The 24794-nt window shown below is 43.8% G+C and overlaps 1 long non-coding RNA gene across 2 annotated transcripts in view; it reads left to right on the forward strand.

Annotated features, from left to right (window-relative positions):
- Positions 1–24794, forward strand: part of LOC129784008 (uncharacterized) — a 68192-nt gene that overhangs the window by 3911 nt on the left and 39487 nt on the right. For both annotated transcript variants that reach the window (XR_008746275.1, XR_008746276.1), the window contains exon 2: positions 10017–10571. This is a non-coding gene — a long non-coding RNA (uncharacterized LOC129784008). The remainder of the gene's footprint in view (positions 1–10016; positions 10572–24794) is intronic.

Genomic DNA, 24794 nt, shown 5'->3' on the forward strand with positions numbered 1-24794 from the left:
ACAGTGGTATGGGTAGAGCATGGAGAAGTTCCTCAGGTGTCTGCTAGCCAACAGCAGAGAACAAGACCAAATCCTCCTCAAACAGCAAGTGTGGAAGCTATTTCTCTTTTTTATATCAGTGCTACACTCAGCTAACTACTTTGGATGCTCCCAGCTTCACCAGTGCCCCCCAGTGAGTGTGCAGGCAGCAAGTGCTCTCCAATAATGCCATAGCAGTTACAGCAGGGTCCGACCTGGGGGGTGGATCCCCTCCCCTTTCTACAGTAGTATTTCCCTAGCAAGTGTCATTTTAGCTGTTTTTGGGAAAGAATCCAGGATTTGTTTCACAGACGGCATTTCCTCAACAGCTCAGCAAATATGAAGTAGTTTGAACTAACCATGCAAATCTCACTTGTCTTATGTAGAGAAACGACATCTTTTCTAAACTCTGGGCCAGGACTTTCAACTGATGATAGCGGTTAGCTATGCAGACATCAAAGGAGCCGTATGAGCTTTCACCAAGTGGGGATCCAGCCCTTTATCAGTATTTTACAATTCAGAAACTATGTCTACATAAAGCATTTTTCTCCATATTTTTAAGTAGCCAGTGTTTTACTTTACAGCTGTTCCCTCAGTGACAGGATTGTTTCTCAGTAGTCAATGTTTAAAGGCCCTTCAAGGCTGAAAGAATTAAAAATTAATAATTTAAACCTGGTCTATGATGCAGAATCTTTAACATATGTTTTACAGGCCATGTAGAGTGATTTTTATTTTTTTTTTAATCTTCTCGGTAGGTATTACAAACATGCTGTGCTGGAACCAAAACACTTTTTTATTTAAGACTCAGATTCAAGCCCATTTATGCATCAACACAGGGGTGTGCTGGTGTCTACAAGCCATAACAAGGAAATCATTATCACCAGAACTGATCAGAAAAGAGGAGAAATGAAGCAATTTCACCACCTCTCCCTCTAAACCAGATGCGGGCAGAACTAAGGCTCTGCCATCTCAGAAAGCCTCATCCCAAGGTACAGAGAAAGGGGCTGTAATCTGTTTAACCTAAAGCTGCAAAACAGCTGTACCCAGGCTGGAGGAGGTGTGAGACATGTTGCCTATGGGCTACTTTTTGAAGGTTGACTGGAGTGGTTTTTTGCAAACTTCCTTTTAACTTCCTGAACAATGTAGTGCTAGAAACGCCCAGCTCAGTTACTCTTGCCAGTTTTAATAGGCGATGCTAACTGCTGGTAAAAACCCAGTGATTCACCTTACAGGGATTTAATTTCTTGCCCCTTCCTAAGTCCTTGTGACAGCAAAGGGAGGAGGCACCTTCTCTGCAGGGGCTCAAAATCAGCCTGAGTTTCAGCCTTAGAGACTGGTTTCCACACTCTTCCTTGCTATTCTAGATTGTCCAGCTTTTCATTTCTATTTTATAGTTATTCCAGATTTGCAATTAAAAATACATTGTTTTGATTATGTTAAAAGCTCTTTGGGCCCAAAACCAATTTCAAGTATTTTAGCAAGATGTCAGGTTAGGCACCACACTGGGAGAGTGCAGATTACAGCTTGCATTTGCTCTCCCCTCATTTGCTCTCCCTTTAGTAGGTAATCTGTCATCTTTCAAACAAGCCAATTGCCATTGTGTCAAGGCCAAGAAGAACAAGTTAAAATAGAAAATCAGCATTTGGTGTGTACACGGTTGCCAAGAAGCTATTTCTCCTTGCCTGTGTAAATAAATTGTCATTGAGAAATGGTTGGCTTGCTCTAAAAGATGTGCTAAGTGCTACCACCGCACCGTGCTCCCAATGGGAGAAAGGAGGAAAGCATCCAGGAGGGTGGCCAGCTAATGCCCCAGCCCCAGCTTCCCCCACTAGTTCTGTCAAAGGGGACCGCTTTTTGCACAAGCCAAAATGTCACTGGATAATTTCTGTCCCAATTAACATAGTGGGAGTGATTACTGACCTTTGCAGCTATGTCCCCAGTCGAGGACCAAGTTCCACGTAGGTGGATCCCTTTATCAGGCAAAGTGATCTACCAGTAAACCTATTTATTTTTCTGCAGCTAGACATTCTTGTTTATTACGTGTTATACAGAGACACACCTATTGATTGGCATGGTTAGTTGTGAGATTAGACGCTTCCAAGGAAACTTTATAAAGGTGAAATTAAGAACATTGGCCACAAATGGACTCTGTTTATTCTCACTGGTAAGAAGAGAGACAGCTCATCTACATGTATTTTGTCTCCACTGAAGAGGTAAGAGAAGGTCTCTATTTGAACATGTAAGAGGCGCTGCCATTATTATATTATAACTTGCTGCAGCAGCACATTAAACAGAGTGAGAACAAACTTTATAATTCTATCTGATGGTAATGGACTTTGCTGTAATTAATAGATAGTTCTTGTCTGGTTTGGTTGTCTTGGCTTGCTTTTTTTTGTTTGTATTTTTGGGTTTTTTTGGTTTGTTTTTTTTTTTTTGCAAACAACACCCTGCACTGCTGACAGGTGTCGCAGAACTGTGATAGTCTCCCCTGGTCCAAAGTCTACCAAAGGCAACTGGTAAGAGCTCAGTTTTAAAACGGGCTTTTAGATCATTTCCTTAGCCTCCATACTTCACAGAATCAGACTCCAGCATTGACATGCTTTAAAAGCAAAGAGAAAAGAAACAAAAAAGCATCCAACATCCTTCCCTGCTTGCTCTTGGAGTTCAAATGATGAAGAGCTGCAAGATCTCAGTGGCACTGCCATATGGCCGGTGCTCTCAGCACCTGCTTTGCAGCACCTAAGTGCAGGACTGCATCTGAGAGAGCTTTGACATCAGAGCAGGATTTCTTCTGAGGCCAAATTATTACACAGAGACATGCTTTTACCTTCTAGAACTCATTAGTGCTGTATATGGGAGCACCAGCTGTGGGTGAAGGTTGTGATATGGCACAACCTGCTCTCAATAAATACCTGAGAAAGTCAGAAAAACCTTTCAGTATTGCAGCACATAAAACCACACAGTAAACACCAAAACCTTGATTTGCAGATATATTCAGCAAATCTGGAGCTCAAGCAAACTCACATAAAAAATAATCCGAGCTATGAAATACTTCTTTGCTTTTATGCTCTTAGATAAATGCAGGTTTTGCTATAAGGACAATATAAAGCCTGAGAGAAATAATAAACGTTAAATAAGAATAAAACACTGTGAGGATATTAAAATAGAAAAAAACACAGTTTGTCTCTCAGGAAGTTAAATTCATGTAGGAACATTCATTGGCCATCAATAAATTACTGCAGAACAAGTGAATGGCATAAACACATAAAACATAAAAAAAAAGGATAAAGGTAAGTGACTATATGGTAAAGAGAGACAGGTCTGGTGCACTTTTTAGGTGTTTCATACACATGTAGCATGTTTAATCTCCCCAACATAAACGACCCTTCTTGTCAGTTTAGGCATCAACTGTGGAAAAATTAATCTGATTTACCTTCATGCATTTTGATCCCATGGTGTCTTAGGTTCCATTTATCCCCAGCTGCTTCAGCTGAAAATCCTCAGCTTTTCCGGACCAAAGGCTTGAAAACATGTGTATTAACATTAATTTTTTAGCATCATTTCATTTTATTTCATTTCAGCTATAGCCCAGGATAGGCAGAAATAAACTGGAAGGTGAAATTAGACTTAGACTAAGAAAATAAACATTGATTAGGTTGAAATGTCTACTAGGCTTGTGTTTGAGTTTCTAGCCCACAAGAAGAATGGCAAGTAAAGCCTGCTAAAGAAACATTTTGACAAGTATGCATTTTTCTGTGGCTCAAACAAAATAAATATAGTAACGCAGAAGAACCTTTTCAAAGTCAGGCTTATGTGCTTGTCTGATCAGCACCAGCTAACCGTTTCATCTCTCTTGAATGTCACAGAAGCGCACAAGCTGTGCAACCGTGCAGTTTTCAAGATAAATGTTTTTTCTCAAAGGACAAGGCACACATACCAAGGGCTGTACATGCTGCATTAAGTCAAACACACTAACACAACCAAACACTGATTGCATGTGGAAGTCATCCCCTGGGAAAATTATGAGTACAACAATGACCGACACCTGGCAGCTGTTAGTCACATAGCTTAATTTACTACGGAAAGGCATTTCCATAACATAACATAACATAACATAACATAACATAACATAACATAACATAACATAACATAACATAACATAACATAACATAACATAACATAACATAACATAACATAACATAACATAACATAACATGCTAGACAGGGTAGAAAAGGCAGAAAAGTTTTTTTCTTGCTGGACGTGTAGGTTAAAATAACATTTAGCAGTCACATCAAGCTGGTGGGACGGGCTGGGCAGGGATATATAGTGTGAGCAAAACCATTCCAGGGAGGGACACTGAGCAGTTTGCTGGGGTAGTGCTGATGATCTGCTGTTAGCCCACAGCTTGGAGCTTTGTGTAGGACAGAATATCTGAAATGTTACTAAAAAAAAAAAAAAAAAAAAAAGTCTAGAAATAAATGTCCCAGATGTAGACTGGAAAATACTTAGATCACATTATTTCAGTGTGCAAAAGCTAGCAGAGTTCTTCACTAGAGCAGCACTAAGGCAGCTGTAACGCTGTTTTAGATGTGGTATTAGCAAATCAGTAGTTAGAGTTTGTCATCAAAGATAGCTTTGGAGTAACTGATCATGATTTTTTTCCACTGAAGTTGCATGGTAAGTTAAACAAAAGCAGAACTACAAATACGGTTACCTGGTTGCAGAAGAGCAAAGTTGAGTTTCTTTAACGATTAGAGACAAGAGCTAGAGAAAAGATTTCAAAGACTTGAAAATGGTCTTTCTGTAAACCAGATAGGTGCGACATTCAGAACATAACCTACATCTACGAAATTGGGGAAAAATTATTTAGAAAACCAGAGAACAATTGATCTAAGCTTTATACAGTGTGATTTCTTAGAGTAAATGTAGAAAGAAAAATTAATTTAACATCTGGAGATAAATACAAAATGGAATAAAAGGCAAACCTCTGTTTACCAGAAAGAGATCAAACAAGATTAATTTGTTGAGGAGGATCTCATTAGAGATCATTTAAACAGACTTGACACCCACAAATCCATAGGTCCCAATGGGATGCACCCCCAGTTGCTGAAAGAGCTGGCAGATGTTATTTCTAAGCCATTCTCCATCATCTCTGAAAGTTCATGGAGGACAGGAGAGGTGCCTGAGGACTGGAGGAAAGCCACTGTCACTCCAGTCTTCAAAAGGGCAAGAAGGAGGACCCAGGAAAGTACAGGCCAGTCAGCCACAACCTGCATCCCTGGAAAGGTGGTGGAACAGCTGGAGGTCGTCTGTAAGCATGTGCAGGGAAAGATTATCAGGAGTAGTCAACATGGATTCACCAAGGGGAAACCATGCCTGACCAACCTGATAGCCTTTTATGATGGAATGACTGGCTGGCTGGACGAGGGGAAAGGGATGGGTGTCGTCTGTTTGACCTCAGCAAGGCTTGTGACACTGTCTCCCATAACGTCCTCACAGGTAAGCTCAGGGAGCATGGACTAGATGAGGGGACAGTGAGGTGGGTTGAGAACTGGCTGAATGAGGGAGCTCAGAGGGTTGTGATCAGCGGTGCGGTCTAGTTAGAGGCCTGTAGCCAGCGGCGTTCCCCAGGGGTCAGTGCTGGCTCCAGTCCTGCCCAGCTTACTCACCAGTGACCTGGAGGAAGGGACAGAGGCACCCTCAGCAGGTTTGCTGGTGATACAAAACTGGGAGGAGCGGTCGGTACCCCAGGAGGCTGCGCCGCCATTCTGCGAGACCTGGCCAGGCTGGACAGTTGGGCAGAGAGGAACCCAGTGCAGTTCAACACAGGCCAGTGTAGGGTCCTGCCCCTGGGGAGGGACAGCCCCACGCACCAGTACAGCCTGGGGTGACCTGCTGGGGGGCAGCTCTGCAGAGAGGGACCTGGGAGTGCTGGTGGGCAGCAGGTTGCCCATGGGCCAGCAGTGTGCCCGTGGGGCCAAGAAGGCCAGTGGGACCCTGGGGTGCATGAGGAGGATCGTGGCCAGCAGGTGGAGGGAGGTGATTCTGCCCCTCTGCTCTGCCCTGGTGAGGCCGCGCCTGGAGTGCTGTGCCCAGTGCTGGGCTCCCCAGTTCAAGAGAGACAGGGAGCTACCGGAGAGGGTCCAGCAGTGGGCTGCAAAGATGGTGAGGGGGCTGGAGCATCTCCCTTCTGAGGAAAGGCTGAGAGAGATGGGTCTGTTTAGCCTGGAGGAGACTGAGGGGGGATCTTATCAATGTCTACAAGTATCTTGAGGGTGAGTGTGAAGAGGACGGGGCCAGGATCCTTCCAGTGGTGCCCAGTGACAGGACAAAGGGCAGTGAGCACAAGCTGCAACATAAGAAGTTCCATCTGACTATGAGGAAGAACTTCTTTATCTTGAGGGTGGCAGAGCCCTGGCACAGGCTGCCCAGAGAGGCTGTGGGGTCTCCTGCTCTGGAGACGTTTAAACCCACCTGGAGGTTATTCTTTGCAACCTGTTCTAAGAGGGTTAGCAGGGGTTGGACTAGATGATCTCCAGAGGTCCCTTCCAGTCCTGACCATTCTGTGATTCTGTAAGTTTATATGAGACAAGAAGTAATTATCAGGAAAAGATTAATGTAGTAGATTGTATTTACCTGGTCTTTGATGAATCAGGTGAAACGATTCTGCGCAGACAATTGGCAAACTAAGGGTAGAACAAGTCTGGTGGTCCAAAGTCCATGTGAGCTGTGCATGAACTATTAGGAGTTACAGATAGAGCTTTTGGTGCTTTATGCAAGTGTGGATTCAAAATATCTTCTTAAGAAGATACGGGAACCTTGCACTTTTCCCTATCTCCTGCCATCTTGTTGGACGTACTGGTTTTGCCTGGTGTTGAGGTACTCATCCTCACCACTGCAGCTGCTCAATGGATCTGTAAGTCTCTGCGTGAGCCAGGGTGCAGAAATGAGTTTCTCTCCTAGCCATGGAGCAGGGTGCACATCCAGTGTATTTTAAAATGCTGCATAGCTTTTATCTGTGCTATCACACAGGCAGAAGGGTATCTTGTCATCCAAGTCAAGCCAAAAGATAAGCCCACCACTGAGGATGAGGAGGGGAAGAGTTACCTGGGCTGCAGCGTTACCTGCTTCAGAGCTCAAAAGCAGTCAGCAAATTTGAGGAAATTGTCAAGGTGTGTTTTAGACCAAGGTAAGTGAGGTGAACCTCACCCTTAGCAATCAATAAAACCATCTGCCTTGAGATAAGAGCTTTTTACTTGCTTCCAATGAAAGGGTGGAACAACTGTGGTGTACAAGATGACTCTCAGCTGCCAGCAGGATGAGGCCATGAAATGGGCAAATAAGATTTGCTCAGCTTTGCAAAATGAAACTGAGGGGGAATCCAATTGCTGCCAATTGATTTGGAAGCGAATGTAAGGGAAGAGGGGAACGTATAGCAGCCAAAGGAGGAATGAGTATCAGCTGCAGGTGGATGTATTCAGGCTGTAAATTAAAATAATGTTGCTAACTATCATACAAAAACCCAAAAAGATGCAAGAAAACCAACCTCCAGTGGAGAAGGGATAACAAATTCTCTGAAGTTTACATATGGGCTTTGATATATTCCCGGGGAACATTTTATATGGCTTCCTGTACGAGAAAACAACCTACCTTAATGAATGAGACCTACACCTCCTTATGTAAGGAAATGCATCTTGATGTTGCATATGCTCAAAGCTATACATCACTGGCAAGTGGCACCGCTCATATTGTGCTTAAAGGAGTAAGAAACAAAGACATTAAACAGCCTGACAGAGGTTCTGCTGGCTCTAGCAAAGGCCATCCCTCCATGACCCATTCCTAACGTCTCTGATGGGCAAAGGGATGCCTGGTTTGCCCTTGCAAGAGCACTGAGGTTATGATCAGCCCAAAGAAGGCTGAAAATAGGGACCTGCTTGTCATGGGAAGTGCTGTTGAGATCTGGTATTATTAATATGTTCACACAAACAGTCACATGTTATGCAGTGTTGAAGTTTCCCACAGATAAATTGTTCCAATATGCAGTTTCTAAAGGTTTACTTTTGGGCAGGGGAAGGATTTTTCATTGGAAAAAAAACACAAAAAAAAACCAAAAAACCCACCCAAACCAAGAAGCTAGCTGGTACAGCACAGTAGTGTTTCCACAGTGTAACATAAGCTAGTGTTCTATTTCCTCTGTTACTGCTAGTTTGTGTCATCAAATATACTTTTATCTTTTTCCTTACATTGTACTTTGAGCAGTTTGAGAAGTCAAAATAAGTTTTGATCAAGATACGGGAGGGGAAAAAAATGGCTGTGATACAGGCTGACATTCTAGTTGCATCACTGTTAATTAAATAGAATGCATTTCAAAGTAAGTTTCATGAATACTTACAAGGTTGCGATGCCTTTGCAGTTGCCCCAGTCTTCTACTGTTTCTTCAAGAGGCCATTTTTCTCTGGTTAAGAAGTCTCCCACGTGGTGTGCCTGAGCATTGAAACTTGATCTATCAATAACTTCAGACATGAGGGCTCCATCCTCAGCTAGTATAAATCAGCTTTTTGGTACCTTCCATAGATCTATGATGATTTGTATCATCCAGGGATCTACCTTCACCTTTTATTTTGTAAGACACTCATTATGTCTTTCCTTTCTTCTGCCACTCACATCATTAAAAGTTCTATCCAAGTATTAACCCTATGCAAAGTATACATCATAGGAACATAGGTTGAAGAATAGGAGCTGAAAATATACAGTTGTCTAAGAAATAAAACACTGGGCTGTTACATTCCCTTTTTTCCCATGGTATACCCTGTGTGATATACGTTGCCTCTCTTTACTTTGGAAATACACCCATCCTAATGCACATAATATACCGTTTCTCTGTTGTTCTACTTCCCTTCTTTGTACTATATTGAAGCCTATGTGTTGTCTTCCTTGGATGATATCTGTATCATTTACGCTGTCATCATTCCTAGCACAGTCGCCATCAAGTCAAGGACCTATTTAGTACAAACACACATTTCCTACTGCAGCTGGCCTATACTCCAGCCACTCCTCCCTGAAAATCAGTTGCATCAGGAGCTGAGATACCATCCTTATGGGATGCTCTTCTCTCTCTGAACACTAAGAAGAGAGATGCAGCTTCCTGCAAAACTATTTCTTGTTTTATACCAAGGGAAATAAGCAAAGCAGGAAACTATACATATGAAAACATGAGGACAGGGCACAGTGTGTGCATCACCTCCAGCTGCCCCCATGATGCATTAACTCTGCTCCACAAAGGAGTCAGAAGAGCTGGTTGGCAGCAGTTCCCATGAGGCAGTAGAACATATTCTAGTGAATTCTCTAAGATCTGAATTGAGCCTGAAATGCAGGGCTCAGGGAAAATATTTATTTTTATCTCAGAAACTAGGTTTTGGACACTGGTACCACTTGAAAGGGGTGGAACAGTCTCAATCCCTCCAATCTCCGTTTGCCACTTGAAAGAGGTACAAGACTGAAGAACTGTTGCTTCTAGGGGCAGCAGCTCTGAAGACTTGTCCTATTTTTCCTACCTTTGCAGATCAAATCCTTCTGATCATTTCCATGACTGTGTAGAATATAGTAATATTTAAAAAAAAAAAAAAATTAGCTTTTCTTTAGCAAACAAAATAACGTGCTGAATGTTCCCCCTGCAGAACATACAGAGGAGTCGGTGGAATTTTAGGTATAGAAAAGTATGCAAGCTTTAAAATAAATTTAAGACAGGGATTAGCCAAAAGTTCTGGACAAGTCATCTGATCTGATTTCAAGCAACACAGTCCACAGGGGTTTATTCTGTTAACCCTTATTAAGTGCAACAAGGAGCGTTGGTCTGGACAGGTATTTCAGAAAGACATCAGAGGCTTTTTGAGACCAAAAAGCCACCTCTTCTGTTGCTACTGTTTGACAATGATTTGTCTCACTCATTGTACATAAAACCTCACTCTGTATTTTCTTTGCATGTGTCTGGCTTCAGTCTACAGCTGCTAATCCTTGTTTCTCTCTGCTGGATAACAATGTCCACTGGAAACAGAATTGTCTTCATTTGAAGGTCCTCCATGCTACAATCAAGTTAGCCTTGTGGTCTGCTTCTGGTGAATTAACTAGATTGAGCTTTTTCAGTCTCTCACGTGGGATATATCTGGCCAGATGTGAACTTCTACCCTACAGATGGCTATATAGCACAAGTCACCATCCCTTTGGAGTCAGCACAGAAAAATGAGCCCTTCCAGGGTGAAGTTCATTTCATTCTAAAGTGGATGTTTAAACCAGACCAGATAAATGTCCCTCACAGCATTCCTATTTCTCTCTAGCAACAATCAAGGAAGCCTGTGCTGACTACCTCTCATGTCACTGCCTGCATTATAGACCTCTGTATTTAGGCAAGATGAATCTGACTCTTCAATTAAGTCATTTTCACAGTTTTGAATCATTTTCTTGGCTTTCTCCTCTGTGCATCACACTGATAGGACCTTGCAGCATCTCCAGCAGACGCATGGCATTCGTGCCCACGTACAAGGAGGCCTCACTGGTAAGTGCTGGGAGTGCAGAGTGGGACAGTTCACTGGAGAACTGGTTAGGGAGATACAGCTGGCTTTCAGTTATTTATGTTGTCCATATGTCTACTGAACGTACTTTAATGAGATGCATGTGGCACCGATGAGAAACACCTTAATAATTATGATCTCCCTGGAAAAAGACCAGACTATGTAACTATTAATCTTGATATTTTTGTAACGTATCTGTTTTCCATTTTTCTGATACTAACAATCCCTGAAGCATCACAGACTTCAGCTCCTTCCACCCAGCTTGGTTTCCAGCCTTATCTATTCAGCTGTATCTAATCATACCAGGCTCAGCCACTAGCCCAGCCGGACAGCTGCCAGATGTTTTATTTTTAAATAAATACTTACATCTGTTGAGTTATAAAGCAGAGAGCAATGAATCCATTCTTGATGGCTTTTTTTTTTTCTTTTTTTTCCCCCCTCTGACACTTGTAGAAGAGAAGCTAAGAGTTACACAGTCTCTATAACATAAGACAAAGGAGTCCTGTATCTGGGCAGGTACCTTTTAATTTATACAAAAGCGTGTTTAAGTGTAAGTGTGTAAACCATCACTCCAGAGTGGTTTATTAGATCTGAAGGAAAGAGGTGTAATGAAAATCCTCTCTTTTGCCAAAAACCTCATCTCTGTTTTAAGAATGGATGGTTGTAATGCTCTTCTATTATAAATATGATCACTATAATATATTTATATATTGCTTACTCGCCCGGGCGGTAGGCGTTGCTGAGTAGGAACTTGCATGTCTTTCTGACTGGGAGAAATGAGGGGTTTTCCCATCAGAGTCCTGCTGTTCCCTTTGGGCATCTTCTACCACAAACTGCAGGAACAGCTCAGGCGTGCCCTGTCCTCAGCTGTCCCTCTCTGCCCTCTGTCTTGCCGACTCTCTCTCCATCCCTGTCTTCTTCACTCGGCCACGGTTACTTGCCCTGATTGCAGACACTTCAAGGAAAATGGACAGCACTTGGACAAGCGTTGCCATTTTTTTCTTACCTGTGGCTGTGTTCCCACAGAGGTATAGCCATGTTAGAGAGCTAAGTGTCAGCCTACGCATGCTGTATCATCTCACATCAACCTCATGTTTAACTATAAACTGGTCCAACAGAGATAATGAAGGCAGATTGTACTGGCTGTTGATGGCGTTGCCTTCTCATGTGCTCATACCATAGCTTTCTTTTTGGGATAGCAAGAATGAATCATGGCAAAGAGATTCCTCCAAAGAATTGATTTTTCTTGTTAAATTTTGCTGCATGTTGTTGTGGTCAGCGACCCAAGAATACAGGTGAGACCACAACCCCCACCCCCACCCCCCACCCACCCACCCCCCCCCGCAGCTCCTTCCGCATTGCTCTGGAAGTGATTTGTATCCATTTAGTTTTAGTTGGTAGGAATCAGTTTGTGGTAAATCAATATGATGTGGGCTTCCATTGATTTGAGAAGGTTCACACAATGGGTTGTGCTGGTTTAAATAATAATTTTGAAAACGTTTGGTACCTTTAGTTAAAAACTGGCACATAAGCCAGTTTGAGAGCCACAGATAAAACAAGTATTTTTAGTAGTGGTTCGTCACAGGGGTAGTAAAGACTAGGAAAAAGTAAAAATCTTGTGGGATAAACGTGAAAGTGTTCGAGGCATGAAATAATTCAGTAGGAATTCAAACCCTGTCTGGTATTTTGAAACTAATCTTTACTTAGCTAATATAATCCTGCATTTTAAACAAAGCATGTAGGGTGTTCATTTCTGCCCTTATTTTTCTGCTACTTATATCAGAAGATTTTTATAATCATCTGTTCACAACATCACACAAACAACCCTGTGACAATTGAAATAATGTTTCCTAGAGGATTAGAGGAATATGTAGAAAGAGTCATTGCTTCATGTGGGAACAATCAAACACTCATTGCAGGCATCTTTGTTCCTTAATTTCTTTGTGCCCATACCTTGATTTGTTTCTCAAATTTAAGAAAGAAGGATACAAAGCTACTAAAAATCTAAAATTACAATGTAACCATATGGAAATATTAAGTTTAGGAAGTCTAAGCACTTAAACCAACTGTTCAGGGTATCTTCCCCTTAATGTGCTTACATAAATCACATTAGTTTTTATGAGAGTTATTTTTCAAATTTATAGACTTTTTCAGATGGATCTTCATCTCCCAAGGTAGCATATGCAGAGGCTGAGTGTGATGCTGCAAATTAAAGACTATGGAGTTCAAATTTTAACTCTGACACTGCATTTGCAGATGTCATTGCATACACAAGGTATGCCTGGACTTGTGGAAATAGCTTTTACTTTTTAATGCTCAGCTCTAGATGCTGAACTGTTGTTTCTGAATAACCAGCACAGAAACTACTGATGTAACATGCAATATTTGTGTGGCAATTTTAGAACTGCTCTGTGCTACCTCTTCAGCTATAACAAAATCGGAAGGGGAGAAAAATCACTGCCGCTATTTGAGCAAACGGTGCATAGGACTGCTGTCTGTCTTGGGCTTCTCATCTATGTTTCACTGAAATCCTCCATTTCTGGAAATAGCTGATTTGGGGGTGTTGTGGTTTAACCTCAGTAGGCAGCTCAGCCCCTCACAGCGGGATCGGGGAGAGAATCAGAAGGGTGAAAGTGAGAAAACTCGTGGGTTGAGGTAAAGACAGTTTAATAGGTAAAGCAAAAGATGCGCTCACAAGCAAAGCAAAATAAGGCGCTCAGTCACTACTTCCATCAGCAGGCAGGTGCTCAGCCATCCCCAGGAAGACGCGGCTCCATCACTCTTTACTTGGCAAGACAAAGGCCGTAACTCTGAACGTCCTGCCCTTCCTCCTTTTTCCTCCAGCTTTATATACTGAGCACGACACTGTATGGTATGGAATATCCCTTTGGTCAGCTGGGATCAACTGCCCTGGCTGTGCCCCCTCCCAACTGCTTGTGCACCCACAGCCTAGTCGCTGGTGAGGAGCAGAAAAGGTCCTGCCTCTATGACACTGCGTGGCAATAGCAAAAACATCCCTGTGTTATCAGCACTGGTTTGGTCATAAATCCAAAACACAGCACCCTATGAGCCACTATGAAGAACATCAACACTACCCCAGCAAAAAACGGTACAGGGGAATATATCATAATTTTGAGAAACCGTATTTCTATCTTTGATGGCTTATATTAATATTTATGTATTTCATTTTTTGTATTTATATAGTAACATTTATATATAATGTAAATGTTCATTAATTGTATTTTTATTCATATATGCTGTTTCTAATTTTGATAAGAACATGTATCGAATGTGCCCTGGAGGTTCAGAAAGCAGAAGACAAATCAAAACTTTCCAACATTTATTACAGTACTGAATGCAGACTTATTTTAACATTGATTTGGAAATTTTGGAATGACCTTGTTCACACATTTTGAATTTGGCATTATTGTGAAAACCAGCAAGAATCTCTTGAGTGCATTCCGCTACATTAAACCCAAGAGAAAAACCAACACACAGCAAAGCTTCCTCCCCATCCCAAAGCCCCAGTGAAGGCTGATCCCCAGCCCCTGCTACTGGTTTGATACCATATGGGCTGACTGGTAGCCCTGCGCAGTGCTGCAGAGAGCTGGTGTGGTGCAGGCAGTGCTCTGTGCCTGCGGACTGCAGCACGTCAAGAGTCTAAGGAGAGACTTCAGATGCTCGAGAAGCAGAAACCACATCAGACAAAGTGAAGAGCTCTGAGCGCCTCACACGTCCTGCCAGCCAAACCAGATTTTGCCTCAGAGCTCTTGAATTCACCTTAACCCCCATCCTTCTCACACCGCTCTGTATGGGTGTAGGCTTTGGAGGCACAGCGTGCCTTATACTTCCTATGTACAACCCCAGCTCCACCATACTCAGTGAGGGCCACTGTTGGAAAGTGTTTCTAAACATATTTACAACATAAATAAGGTGAAAGTTTATCACAACAAGGCTAATGAGGAAGTAGGACAAATCAGGGAGGTATGCTGCTAGCTAGACCTACCTTTGGGGTGGAGGCTGGACCCTAACCCATGCTCAGCACTTGAACGTCTTTCAGCGTTGGTTATAGCAGTCCATCTTGCCCTGGTGAGACTTGGAAATTCTTCAGAAAAAGGAGAACAAAGGCTCACCAAAAGGTCAAAGTAGTCACCAAGAACATTTTTTTTCCACCTGTCATACGGACAGCGACTCACACAAACACTCAGCAACTAGTAGCTGTGGTAGGATGCCATTAGCTGCCACCTCTTCCCAAGGCTGATGATTGGAGACTGCTCCCTCCTCTGCTATAGAACATCCTCCTCAAGGAGGACTAACTTCATGGGGCTGGGGTGCATTGCATACTAGAAGTCTTTTCTCTTGGTTAAGAGACATCAACTAACAGCATAATTCTGAACAAGGTCTACCATCTCCCCTTTGAGACAGGAACCAGGCCAGTTTTTGTGCCAAGAGGTGGTTAGTCCTAGTTAGGACATGACATCAGTGGGTTGAGAGGTTTTCCAGTCCAAAGCCAAGTCCACCGTCTTATATCTCCTTCTTAAGGGCAGTGGGGTGTTATCCACCACTTGACATCTTTACGCATGGCTTAAAGTTTAGGCTGGTTCTGCGACATCCTAAAGACTCATGGCTTGATGTGGGGAACACAGGTGAAACACTGGTGTGCATTATGCAGGACTTCAGCAGAGATGACCGTGATGGCTCCTGCTGGCCTTACTACCACTATTGCTCTTCTTTTTGCCTTACATAAAGCTTGTTGCTACCACCTAAGCTTTTGATGACTCAGGGCTCCTCAGACTTCCTTGGTTTCTCAAGTGTCACAGTCCTATCAGCCTTGAGAAAGCTTCAGGACTGCTTGGAACTGGGTTTTAAATACTTTGCCTTCTAGCTGTAGCCTAGTTCCTGCACCTCAAAAATGAGCATGTCCATTTAAGTTCAGGCTTTCTTGACTATGAAGTGTTTTGAATAACCAAGCCCTCACTTTGTTTCTTCTGTGATGTGGGTGGCTTGGATTGGCCAGTGTACGTGAAGAGTCACAGGTACCTGGTTTGCTGTATTACTGACGTGAACTGCCGACTGTGCACCTCACAGAGACTATGTGGACATACAGGCATTGTGTGGTTACACAGGGTGGGTTTTTTTTTGCCTGGAGGTCCGGTCTTCTGCTTCTTATTTATTTTGGGGAACGTTTTTTTTTCCTTTTTCTTTGCCTAAGCAGTTAAATACAGCTGTAACTCCTGATCTGCAGTGCTGGGAGCAGGTAAGTACGTCCTGTACTGGGCAGGTACCTGTATTACATTTCAGTGACACAAAAATCCCTTCTGTGTGCTAAAGAAAAGAGCAAATGCCTTTCCTGTTTTAATGGTAGGTGACACCTGTACTGCCCAACGAGCTTTTTTAAAATGACTGCCTCTTAGTGTAGCTCAGATCTCATTTCCATCTTCTTCTGAGTTTCTTTTACTGCCACGAGTTTGGGAGGGCTGTGCTGTGCCGGGAGGGCAGCAGGTTTACAGTGCACAGTAACAGCCACCAGATTCCGTCATCTTAAATAGTATTAAAATAAATTCTTTCATTGGAGGAAAAACAAAAAAAAGACGAGTAAGATGAAAGCCTGTGTGAGGGAGCACAGCATGTTAGCTAGCTGGGTCTGTTCTGTCCTGTGCAAGAGGAGGTTCCATGGAAGACAGTTCACTTCAAAATGCAGAGGTGTGACAGACCTGAAAGCTCAGAAACATCAGAGCACGTCCCAGCAGGCTTCTTGTTGCATGATCACTGCACTTCTTTAGAGTGGTTAAAACACTCTGTGAATTTGTCTAACAGTTGTTGGCTTGGTGTTGCTAGAGAACTTGATGTGCTGAAGCCTCCCCTCTTCAGAGGCTTTCCACTTTCTTACTCCTGTCCCATCTCCTGCAAACACCTTTGAAACAGCTTGAGCCACTCATTCCTCTTCCTTCCCATAACCATGGATGAGCTCTTTGTCACCCTCATGGTTCTCCATGAAGAACTCCCTCTGCAGCTCACAACCTCCTCCACTCTCTGTGCCAGGTTTCACGGAGCACCTGAAAAGCTTCAGACTCATCGGGAATTGGAAGAACATTCAAAGATATAACCCTTCATAGATAAAGTCCTCAAATACATCCATAAATCTCAGCTGTGGTTTTCAAAGTTACTTAATACCCACAAATGCAGAAGGAGAGTAGGTTTTTTAAGATCCCCAACTGCTTAGACATCCATCTTCCATTATGCCTCTAGTCTCCCTTTTTTTTTTTCTCTTTTTTTCTTTTCTTTCCCTCAATTTTAGCAAAATTTCTGCATCTACAAACACTTTTTGAAAGTTTTCTCTATTGGTCTGACAATGATCAGTGCTCCAAGCAGCAGGTAAGTCAGAAGCAGATCTGCTGGGAAGACTCAACATCTCCCCATCACCACTGCCATTACCCAGAGCTACGCTTATCAGCAACCATGTGATAGCCCCCACCTCTCTTCTCTGGGCACCATGCTGCTGCAGACAGAGCCGTTTGGGTAATGACAGGGTGCTTCTACAGGCAGCCTGATGTGAAGAAACACATTCCTGTCCGCAGAAAGCTCTACAGATAGTCTCTAATCTCTGAACAGAGTCAACATTTCTGTGCTACCCTGGCAGGGACACTGTCCTTGGTATAGTATATCAAGGCAACTTTATTCTTTTTCATAATATGCTACAGTACCACTTTGTATGCCACAGTGAGCTGCACCACACAAGCAAATCTGCTGACTGAGCCATCAGTGAACACAAAGATTTATTTCTGAGGAAAAGGCTAAGCGAGATAAAATCGCCATGGCAATGTTCAGGTATCTGAGGCTTGAGAGATTATGCACAAGCAGCAAGGTAAAGCCAGACACCATCAACAGCTGAGTGGGTAACGCACAGCAAATCATGGTTTTGATTAACTTCACCCTTTTCCTAGCCACAGACAAATCGTTAAAGCTCTTGGAAGTTCTCTACTTGCTTATGGTAATTACAAGTTGAGCCCTTTATACAGAAGACCGATGCGAGTATTGTGTGCTTGTTAAATCCCCTGAAGCCCTGGAGATAGTATGTTCCAGCATCCAAGGTATTTCAGAAACTTTGAGGATCTTGTCACTGAGTGAATTCCACCTACTTGGAAGCCCTGACTTTTGCAGTCAAGAGAATACCTCAGAAGTACCCTTGTCTCCTGTGTTTAAGAGAGGAGCCTGGCAAAATAAAAGCAGCGTACACTGGTGCACAAGCAGTGAGGCTGGGAGACACGGGTTGCGTCGCTGCTTTCTTCATGAAGGTCACAGGTCATTTGTGCTTGTCCCCTGTATGTACACGGAGCATACAGGTCTGTAGACACCCAAAGGATTCCGTAGCTACGGGAGAGCAAATGTCTCTGTTCAAGCTCCGTTCACATTCCCTGATCATCCAGCCATGCTTACGTGTTGGCTTGCAGTCTGGTTGTAGGCAGGAGCCAGGAAACTTCAGGCACAGCAAGAACCAGCTCACACACGAGTATGGATATTGCTTAAGACAGTTAGGAAGCCCACATCACCATAGTAACTGCATGCTGTTGCATTAATTTCAGTGAAATAAATGAAGCTTGTAAATCAAAGGGTATCTACACAGAGCAGTGCAATAGCACATAAAGAAACTGTAATGGTTCTGAATGAGACAGGCAGGCTTTCCTGTCTGGTTTATCCTTCTTTTCAGGAGGGCTAATTGCCTGGTTGGAAGACTTCATCAGCATGGTTAGTCTGCTTTGACTATATGAGCTGGCACGTTCAGATATGGCCTGGGTATACCTGCACAGCACTGCATTGAGGTGCATAGGACCCATCAGACGCATGAAAAAGCTTCTACAGTACTGGAGAGATTTTCAGAAACTGTGGTTGTGCTAGAAGAATTTAGCAGGTTTTGGTATTCCTCTTCTCATTGGTGGGGTTTGCTTAGCAGCTCTTACATAGTTAAAAGGAGAAGATGAGTTGTTCATTATGGGGAAAACAAGAAGCTAACTAAGATGGGCTGGGATCCTCATTTTGTTGCTGTTGCCAAAAGCCAAAGACACTCCTTTCTAAAAAAAAAATAAATTAACATCCTCACCAGGGGCAAACACAGGTACAAAATTCTGATTCATCCAAGAACTCTTTAAGGTAGCCCTGCTCGGAGGGGAGCAGGCAAGCATGTGGCTGCTTGTCCACTCTAACAGCCAAAATGCAACGGTGTCTGGCAGCATGTTGACTTCCCCTTTAGTCAGGGGTTTGCAGAAGTGTTATGAAAAGCAGAGTCTGACTAATCTAGGAAGTTTGGTGTCAGAAGGAAGAAAAGCATTAACAAGAAAGAAGAAGGTGATAAATGGAAGAATTGGCATCAGTGATAAACATGCTGTTGATTGTGAAGACGCTCTCTGGTTCAGATTTTAATGGCTTTTATACCATGGGACTGATAGATCACCCAAGTCTGTCCTCCAGACAACCCAAGGGATTGTGTGGCTGAGACTGTTAACTGTCCTCCTGGCAAGGCATACTTGCAGATGTGGGGCAGGACACAGGCTGTCATGCTCACAGCTGCTCTAGAAGTTCCTCAACCCCTGATATTTTGGCAGTGACTGAGGAACATCATCTGGGTGAGGACTCCAGGCAGCCTTAAACCTCTGCAGAACTTCATTGGAAGCTGATCGCAAAAAATGGGAGATGATCTGAGGACAACTCTCAGTCATGACACTTCTTCGGTTGTTTGGTTGGGTTTTTTTCCAGCTGATTGGAAACTAGAGCTGGATCCGAATAACAGCAAGTCAGGAAATGCATTTTGGGGGGCTTTAGGTGAAGAGGGCATGAAGGCAGTTTGCAGCATCCCTGGCCTGTGGTACCCATGGAGCAGCTGCACTCTGCAGCCCGATCCGTCATTAAGGATCATGTCCTCTTTGCTTATGTGCAATACAAGGAAGTGGGGAGGTTGTTTTTTTTTCTTTTATTATAATAAATGCTCTGCCCATCAGTCTGATTTCTTTTCCCTGCCAAGCTATACATTTTCCAACAAGCCCTCCAGCAGCACAGGCAGTGATAATTCAGGTCACAGGTTTTGACAGAGAAACCGCATCATCAGCAAGTCACTGCTAATGAATATGTTTTTTTTTCTGGCTGCTCATGGACTTATTCTTATGTCCAGCACTCCACTACTTGGAGTGGGAGTGAAAGATTTGTTGCAGCAGCAGCTTAGGAACCCTCTAAATCCTTACGTGGGGCTGCCCCTTTGCTGAACTTTTAATTCCACGAAAGAGGGGGGTAAATCCAGGACAGGAACAAGGTGAGCAGCAAAGTCACACCTTGTGCTGGGAAGCCTGGAAGAGGCATCATCTGAGGGAACATCTGAGAGTGCTGCCAGCACCTCTGCAGGGACCAAATACAAGTGTGGGACGGTGGGAACAGCACAGCCATGCCACAGGGAAACTCTTCATTTTCGTGCAGAAGTAGGGGGTGTTTTGGCTGACCCTCAGGTGGGAAGGCAAAGTGAAGGAAGACACTTTCTTCCTGCTGCTGGCCATTTGTATGGGGCTAGGCAAGCATACGGCAGTTATTTTACAGCAAACGTGACACTTCAATCACATCATCTTGTTCCACCTCAGGATCAGTACAGCCAATGCTGTTTTGTTTGAAAATTAAATCAAAAAGAACTCAAATGAGTCAGAAGGTAACTAGACAACAGGTCTTGTTGTGCATTGATTTCAACACCTGTGTGAGCATCTCAGGACCTCTGGGCTGACTTGAGGCCACAGGCAGATTATTGCAGTGAGTTGATTGCTGCTCCTAATGTCATCATTATAAATCAGCTATACCTCAATTGATTTCAGTGACACTTTGCTAGATTTATACCTAAGAACGGACACTGACCTTACGAACATGGTCTGAATGGGGCCCAGTCCTTCTCAGCTGAAGCCATTTGGAGCTTTTCCAATATCATTTGATTGGCATTAAGACTAGATCTGTAATGAAAGAGTATATAATAGCTTAAGAATTGAATCAAATATATCTAACCTGGGTCAGATCCTCAGACAGGAATGCTGATGGATCTTAAGACAGCTCAGTGCAGGTTTTAACCAAAAATAAGGACATGGCTCTTTAGATGTCACTGTGGAAGGCCCGTGTTCGATTATGTATTAACAATTTTTTGATTTGAGCTTGTTCCTCAACAGCACACATCTTGCTTGCTCATTAAAATTAATAAGCTGCTTCCTCTGGGAAAGACAATGCCTGCACCTATGTTTCAGGAAGAAGGTGACAAGAAAACAAGGATGACATGACAGTTCAGGAATGCCCAAAGCTCTTCCTCACTTTAATGCAATGCAGAGAACAATTTTGCACGGCTCCTTAGCCGGAGCAGTTCTCTCCCCTGGGCTTTCCCATCTCTAATTTCTATGACCCTGTGAATCTAGTGCACACACAATGTGTGACTGATGCTTCTACATGGAACAAGCCACATTAATTTTTTATTCTCACCAACCACAGAACTAGAAAATTGCTTCCAATATTGTGTGAAAGTTCATCCCTGGAAAGACATCTGACTTTGGTGGGTGGATTTGATCACAGATTAGGTTTCAGGAGGCAGGAGGGAGGGAGGGAGTAAAGCTTTGGCTAGATTTGAAGAGTAATTACACGTTTCCATTTATGAAGACAGGAACTTTCTAGGATGCAGACGGAGGAGGAAGGAAGGGAAGATCTGGGCTATGAAACCCACAGATCAGACAGAGTCATGACTGAGAGATGCAGCTGCTACTGCAGCCTGGGTTTTACAGCTGTGTTTTCCCTTCCCTTATTTCCTTGGCCTTTTCTGCTGGGGCAGTGGGGCTGGGCTGCTAGAGATGGCAAGCGGCTCCCACCTGTACCTAGAGGTGGTGTCATGCCGGTGGTGACAGTTGCTTTAGGGGAGGCTGGATCCAGCAGCCCAAGAGACGTGAGGCTGGGGCAGCTCCATGCCCCAGGTCCCACCAGTAGCCAGGCTGAGTGTGTATTCCCGGCAGGCACACACACACAGCACGCCTACACCACCTGTACACGTACATAAACGGCTGGCCACCCGGGTTACACAGAGAACTCAGACACAGAAAGCACTGATGGCTTCATCCTGCTCCTCTCTGAGCAGGACAACAATCGATTAGTGGGAATATGTATATACACACACATATATAGATGGATCCTCCCAGCAGCTGGGCTCAGGCACTCCATCTGCCCAGTAGCTGCCCTGGCTCCCAGTCTCCCCAGTTACTGGCACTTGGACATACAAGTGCCTGAGGTCACCACCCCAGTTCGATTGCTATTACAGACCATCTCACCCACACAGAAAGCTGTCTAGGACTCCCCTGGTCTCTCCAAGTCTCCTTTGGTCTTATCCCCAGAGACTCACTCACCCCCTTCCCCCAGGCCACGTCACCTACTTGCTGGCTGGTCCAGCTCAATCTTCAGAAGTGACCACCGGCTCACTCCTACACCCACACCCCCTCTGGCTGCTGCACCACAGACACATGGACCCAACAGCTGCTGGTCCCACCGCAGCTGCCGCACCCCGAGCCCCCCTGCTCCCTCATGCACACAGAGAGCCTCTCATCCAGGAAAAGAGCATTTAAATAAGGTTTAAAATGGGGTTCGATGAAAAAACAGAACAGATAGAATCCATGAGGCACTAGACACGGCCAGGCAAGCGTACTGTCCAGCAACTCATTTACACTTGACCAGCCACTTTATCCCCTCATCTCTCTGTTTTCCCATGCTTGTTCCTCCTCAGTCCTGGCTAATGCTTTCATTTCCCTGACTTTGGTTACTCCCCTAACTATCCCTTAATAAGCCTTGGGCAATTCAAAGTTGCTTTTCCCCTATACCCCAGTGTCCAGTACTCCAGTCAGGGACCCTCCTTGGTCACTGAGGAGACCCAGAGAGCTGCTGGCATTGCCCCACAGGGCAATTGCCCACGGACCCAAAACTCCTCTTGGACAGTCCTGGCAGGTGCCGGGGCAGGGGCTCACGTCTCTGGCTGGGGTGTTGGGGCTCCTCCACTTCCCACCTGCCTCTGGGCTGCTTTGTGTGTGTGGAGATGAGCTTTTTGTCATGTAACAGTTATAAGGAGAGGGTAGAAGAGGGAGTGGATGGGGTGACCTTCCATGGTGGTTCTGCATAGCTTGGTCACTGTAATGGTAAAACCAAGCTGAAGTACTTTATCCTGAACTGGGGGGGGGGGGGGGGGGGAACAAACCAAAAACATACTTGCACAGTTTTTTAATTTTTACACAAATCATTACAGTTTTAGGGAGGAGCCTGATAATCCATTCAGCCTCCACACTTTCATTTGGTCTTATCTGACAACAGCGTTCAAGCGCAGCTTTACAGAATTACGTTGCTTCTCTTGCAAACATGCTTCCTGCCATCCTTCTTACAAGTGTTGCTGCTGTGAGGTGAATGGAGAAAAAAGTCATGACAAAATAAGTCATGACAATGAGCAGAATCAGAAACCCAGGAGTAATAAGGACACTGTGAGCAGAGATGAGGCATGGGGACTGGGGTATTGTTTCTTTCAAAATTATTTTGGCATTTAAAGACTACACTATCACCTTACATGCTGCAACAAACCAAAGTTAATGCTTGAGTTCACTGAGACTCATTTTTCACACCAGCTTGAATAATACTTGGGGCAAAATTTTTCAGGATGCTTAGATACTAAACTCACACTGAAAAAAATGGCTTTTAAAAGCTCTCTCTGACTCGTCATCTTTGTGTAAGAAGAGATTTGGCCATCAGTAAAATTCTGCTCCATCTTGTCTGTGTGGGACTCCTTTGCTGAGCTGTGGAACACAGGGAAGATAACAAGGAGCAGAAAAAGGGATCAGCAGCCTGCTGGGTCACATCTGTTGCTTTTCTCTCCACAAACAGACATTTATTGTCCTGCCAGCATACCACAAAGTGGTACTAGAAAAATAGTAAAGGTATGAATACTAAATTTTAATGAAAATAAACTGTTTCAGATATCTCCAATCTATGCACAGGATGGCTTTAGCAAACCAGTATAAGGGTTCAGCAATGTTATGCTGCATAATAAATACTACCAGGCTAATGCTCAGTTTAATCAACTCCAGCCTAATGAGATTTTGCTGTTGATTATTCCCCAATCACGATATCAGGAATGACTCAACAAAAGTAAAATGGATGTAAGGACAGTCAAAAATACTGCCGGCTGAAACTGAATTACCAAATTTTACATTCAAAAGCTCTGGCAGGGGACAGGCTCTTCAGTGGTCAGCCGGTCAGATCTGATCGGCATATGAGTTTCAGTCAGGTTTGTTTGTGACCCTTAGGAAGTCCATCCTCCCAGGTTGCCTGGGGACATTGGGCTTCTGAGCTTCTGGAGGGCTCAGCAAGATGTCAGGCAACACGGGAAGAAGTAATGTCTCTTATACAAGGACACCTACTGGGTAAGTTTTTTTCCCAGAGCTCCTAGTATTGGAATCTTGTCTCTTAACCTCCAGATTCCTCCATCCACCCCAGAGAGCACAGAAGGTATGAAAATCCCATGTCAGCTTGGAACTCTCAAGTTTCCCAAACTTTTACAACAGACTTGATAGTGATCCTAAAATTCAAGACAAAGTTTTGTGACTGCTTGGGAACTGATGCTTGATTAAAGATCTTAGTACCTACCAGTACAGTAGAGAGCCCTGGGACCTCCTGTGGTTTCCAAACTCAAAGGTACTGTGCAAGTTAACAGTTTCATGAAAGATTGCTGCAACAAATACATTTCCATGGATATTCCATTTTCTAGCAAACTCAGTTCTATAGACTGCATTATCTTTATTCCTTCCTGGTTGTACTCAATTTACAAGACCAAGACCTATCCCTCCAATGACTACAATCATGGTATGCAAAGACCAATGTGACCAAAACCTAAGAAAATTAGGAAGTCTTCTAGGAATTAATGAATTTCCTAGGAACAGAAGTGTGTTCAGTCTCTAATCTGAGATCCCCTAGTCCTGTTTTCAATCTAGAGCTATCAATCTCACATTGCTATTCTGTCACTACTTTATTTCTGGCCCCCTACAAACACTCCATTAGGCTGCTGAAAGTCTGCCTTCACAGCGCTGTTCTACCATCATCTCATAGCTGCAAGGCACAGATAGAGCAAGATCCTCCCTCCCCTATGTATAAGTTACTAGCTGTGCTTGGGCTTTATCTTT

This window comes from Falco peregrinus, chromosome 3, assembly GCF_023634155.1.
Source record: "Falco peregrinus isolate bFalPer1 chromosome 3, bFalPer1.pri, whole genome shotgun sequence".
NCBI lineage: Eukaryota > Metazoa > Chordata > Aves > Falconiformes > Falconidae > Falco > Falco peregrinus.